This window comes from Muntiacus reevesi, chromosome 2 (assembly GCF_963930625.1).
Source record: "Muntiacus reevesi chromosome 2, mMunRee1.1, whole genome shotgun sequence".
Taxonomy (NCBI): Eukaryota; Metazoa; Chordata; class Mammalia; order Artiodactyla; family Cervidae; genus Muntiacus; species Muntiacus reevesi.
The window spans coordinates 63697900-63702952 of NC_089250.1; positions in this window are offsets into that span (position 1 = coordinate 63697900).

The following is a 5053-nucleotide window of genomic DNA, read 5'->3' on the forward strand; positions in this document are numbered from 1 at the left end:
ACACACTCCACTCCAGGACAGGCACAGCAGCACCCACACCCAAACCCCTCACACACGTCAGACGGGCACCCGTTGTGCACAGGGACACCCACACGGAGACAGAGACACGCCCTCCTGGAGCCACACAGGCGTGAACGCTGGTCCCCTGGCTGGGGAAGGTGGGCAGGCCCCGGGGGTGGGGGTGCGCTGGGCCCTTGTTCTGAAGCCAGATTGTATGCAAGCCACTTCCTATCTCTCCCCACCCCTGACTCGGCCCATTGGCAGCCAGCAGGGCTGGGGTCTGCAGGGAGGCAGGGGAGCAATTCAGCAGACTCTCAGGTCAGCCAGCCTGGGCTCAGGTTTAGCTCTACTACCCTTCTCACTGTGTGACTTTAGCAAGTCACTGGACCTCTGGGCCTCTCCTTTCTCAGCTGGAAAATGGGTATCAACATAGATATCTCTTAGATCCAGTAATCTCTGTAGCCTGCAGGCCTGGCACCTAGTGGATGTGGAGTAAATGGAGATGTTGCTGTTAGTTCAGGGGACAGGCTCAGCTACCACACAGCCTCTCATTCCTTGCAGCCCCACATGTGGTGAGGGCTTTTATTCATGAGCTATCATTTCCATGGCCCTTCAGGAGGCTCCCTGAAGTCTGAACTCATGTGTACCCCTTGCAGGGGCCCAAGACTGAGAATGTCTATTTCCCACTTAATGAAGACAGCTTCCAAGCGCCTGGTCAGCCTCAGGGGCAAGGAGCAGAATGTCCCCAGAAACAGTCTTTGATGTTGAACAGTGAGCAGCCCCACTGCTAGAACCTGAACTAGAATCGTGGCAGTTTAGTATCATTGCATTCTAGAACTATGGAGTGCAAAATCCAGAGGCTTTGCCAGCATATTTTAGACTCTCAAGGATCTCAAAACACAAATCTCAGAATCCAGAATCTTGGAGCTATAAGGAGGCCTTGGAGATACCCAGTCCAGCGACCTCACTCTTGAGATGGAATTCCAAACATGGAGACGAAAGAGAATATTGAGGCCATTCTAGTCCAGTTTGATACAAGAGACAACTGAGGCTCAGAGAGGGGAAGTGACTGAGGTGAGGTTGCACAGCAGGTTAGTGGAAGCGTTGAGACCAGAACCCTGGTCCTGGGCACACAGGCTTAGACGCGGCCCAGCTATGGAGACCTAGAGGAGATGGGGGAAGGTGGAGGAGGAAACATTTGGACCCAAGCAAGGATTTTCCAAAGATTGTTTTTGAAAACTCAAACCAAAAAGAAAAATGGGAAAGGGTGCTGGCTTCCTTTTATTTTCTGCTTTGCCTTCCTTTGGGCACTCATTCTCCACAGCTCTCAGCCGGCCCCCAGCTCTGCTCACAAGCTGCTTCCAACCGCCCACAGGCTTCCTAAAATGGTCTCTGCAAGCTAATTCCAGAGGGTGAATGGCAGAGAGCAGGCCTGGGGGGGTGGGGGTGAGGGCCCTTCTTAACTAGCGCATGCGCAGGGAGGCTCCTTGGGCAGGCGCAGAGCAGGCTGCCCCCAAACCCAGCCCTCTCCCCAGGAGCTTCAGCCCCTGCCCACCCTGCAAAACCCACCATTCATTGCCTAAACTCTCAGAATAAGCTATTGATTTTTCTTTCTTAAAAAATTATTTTTTAGGGACTTCTCTGGTGGTCCAGTGGTTAAGACTTCTCCTTCCAAGGCAGGGGATTCGAGTTCAATCCCTGGTCAGGGACTTAAAATTCCACATGCCTTGAGAAAAAAAAAAACAAAACATAAAACAGAAGCAATATTGTAACAAATTCAATAAAGATTATAAAAAATGGCCCACATCAAAAACTCTTTAAAAAATTATTTTTAAAAACCATGCATGTAATAATATATGAAGTCGCTCAGTTGTGTCCGACTCTTTGTGACCCCATGAACTGTAGCCCCCCAGGCTCCTCTGTCCATGGAATTTTTCAGGCAAGAGTACTCGAGTGGGTTGCCGTTTCCTTCTCCAGATGTAATAATATATAGGTGATAGTAAACATGCAATATCTATTTATTATATAATAGTGAAGAAAGTGTAAAGAAGAAAATTAAGATCGCCTATCATCAAGGGTCGGACATGACTGAACAACTGAACTGAACTGAATCATCAACTTCTCCCAATAAAACTATTAGCATCTAAACACATATCCTTCCAGACCCTGGCTCAAACACATATTATAGAAAGAAGGGCTAATTCAGTACATAATGTTCTAAAAACCTGTTCTTTTTTCCTTCCAATGATATATTCACAAACATCTGTCCTAGTCAACAGTTGAACTTCTCCAGCATGATTTTTAGTGGCTGTATAGTGTCCTGCATATGACTACACCACACTTTACTCAGCCAATTCCCAGCGCTGAAAATTTTAGCTTATGTCTAATTTTTCCCCATGAGAAGAAACGAATCATTGATTCTTATTGTTAAACCCTTGTGTTTATCCTAATTATTCCTTTAGGACAATGTTCTGGAACTTGAATGACTGGTCAAAGAGTTTACTTTAAAAAAAAAGATAAATGCAAAATTATAACTCTAGTCTTTCTTTCCACAGTGAATATGTGATAAAGAAAAATTAGAAAATGCAGATAAGGAAAAAACTCCTTAAGTTCCCTGATTCTTACCACCAAGCTGCGGTTAAGAATTTTGCAGTAGGGACTTCCCTAGTGGTCCAGTGGTTAAGAATCCACCTTGGATGAAACTGGAGCCTATTATACAGAGTAAAGTAAGTCAGAAAGAAAAACACCAATACAGGATATTAATGCATATATATGGAATTTAGAAAGATGGTAATGACAACCCTATACACGAGACAGCAAAAGAGACACAGATATAAAGAACAGACTTTTGGACTCTGTGGGAGAAGGCGAGGGTGGGATGATTTGAGAGAATAGCATTGAAACATGTACATTACCATATGTGAAATAGACCACCAGTCCAAGTTCGATGCATGAGACAGGACACTGGGACAACTCAGAGGGATGGGATGGGGAGGCAGGTAGGAGGGGGATTTGGGACAGAGGGACACATGTACACCCATGGCTTATTCATGTCAATGTATGGCAAAAGCCACCACAATACTGTAAAGTAATTAGCCTCCAATTAAAAAAAAAAAAGAACCCACCTTACAATGCAGGGGACGTGGGTTCAATCCCTGGTTGGGGAACTAAGATCCCACATGCTTCTGAGAGAGTAGGCCTGGGCATTGCAACTACTGAAGCCCATGCGCTGCAACGGAAAGATCCCTATGACAAAGACTGCACGCAACAACTAAGGCCAAACACAGCCAAGTAAATTAATTAATAATTTTTTTAAAAGGGTTTTGCTGTAAAAACACTAGGTTTTTTCATATGCGTGTGTACACATCTGTGTGTATGTGTATACACACACATACACGTGTGTGCTAAGTCGCTTCTGTCATGTCCAACTCTTTGTGACCCCATGGACTGTAGCCTGTCAGGCTCCTTTGTCCATGGAATTCTCCAGGCAAGAATACTGGAGTGGGTTGCCTTTCCTCCTCCAGGGGATCTTTCCCATCCAGGGATGAAACCCAGGTCCTCTGCATTGCAGGCAGATTCTTTACCATCTGAGCCACCTGGGAAGCGCATATTACTATGCTTTTACCCAAGGACATCTGCCATCAGTATTGGGCCCTGGGTCTGATCAAACGTGGTCCTCTTCCCACATCCCCTCTTGGGATGCTGCCAGGAGCTTGTGGGGTGATGGGGGCGCTGCTGTGTGGCTGCACTAGGCAGGCTCTCCCCTTCACCCCATGTCAGGAAAGAGGCCCCGTTGACACCTGTTCGCAGCCCCAGTTCCAGCAGCTATTCTTGGTCCCTTCCCTTACCGCTCATCGCCAGGCATTTTCCCTCCTAAACTCGCTCTGCGTTTCCATAGGAACCGCGGGGAGGGTGGAGATGGAGGGAGAGTCCTCCCCCACGGAAGGGAACTTCATTTGGGGCTGTTGGGGAGCGGCTGGCAGCGCCTGGCGGAGCTTCTCCCACTTGCTCCTCTCCCCACTCCCCAGACCCCTCCCTGAACAGCGTGTTCCTCCGACCGTGATTTTTAATGCATTTATCCTGGCGCTTAATTTATCCCGCATTGTGATCAGATTTAGCCGCGAGCGCTCTGCGCGCGGGCCGGCCTGCATATTCATAAGCCAGTTCATTCATGCCACCCGTGAGGCTGCCAGGCGCCGGCGCCAGGGGCAGCGGGCCGGAGCCTGCGGATCCCACCCGCGGCAAGGGCTCCCCAGGGTCAGGGGGTCAAGGGCCTGGGCTGAAGCCAGGCAGGTGGCCTAGAGTACAGCCTGCATGAGGAGTCACTGGGCGCAAGCTCTGGCGCCGAACTGGCTTTTAAATCCTCCTCTGTTGGTTGCTAATGAAGTGGCCTCACCTCTCAGTTTACTCATCTGCAAAAGGGACCAGTTTGGGCACTGCCAGGGCTTCCCAGGTGGCGCTAGTGATAGAGAACCCGCCTGCCAATGCAGGAGACAAAAGAGACACAGGTTCCACCCCTGGGTTGGGAAGATACCTGGAGGAGGGCATGGCAATCCACTCCAGTATTCTTGCCTAGAGAATCCCATGGACAGAGGAGTGTGGCAGTCTACAGTCCATGGGGTCACAAAAAATCGGATACTCTTGAATCGACTTAGCATGCACACTTTGGCACTGCCCTGGGGCACTGGAAGGGTTGCAAGAGATAATACATGTCAGTGATCACAGGGTGGGGTGGGAGGGGGTAGGAGAGGGTGTAAGGAATCAACACGTTCCACCATCACCATTATGGTCACGGCTGAGTTCATCTGGTCTGGTTCCCCAGGGAGAAATAAGGCAGCCACTGGCTGATGCCCGGGTCTGTTCTGGCCATGGAAGGAGTGGGGTGGGTGGTGTTCCTCCCCAGCCTGTGCCTGCCTGCTGATGCCAGCTCCCCTTGACTGACTGTCAGGAGGCCAGTCCCCAGAAAGGCAGGAGAAGCCCAGGAAGCCATCCAGCCTCTGAGGAAAGGTCACAAGTGTAGGTGTGTGAGCCCTTCCTGGGGCCAGCGGGTCCT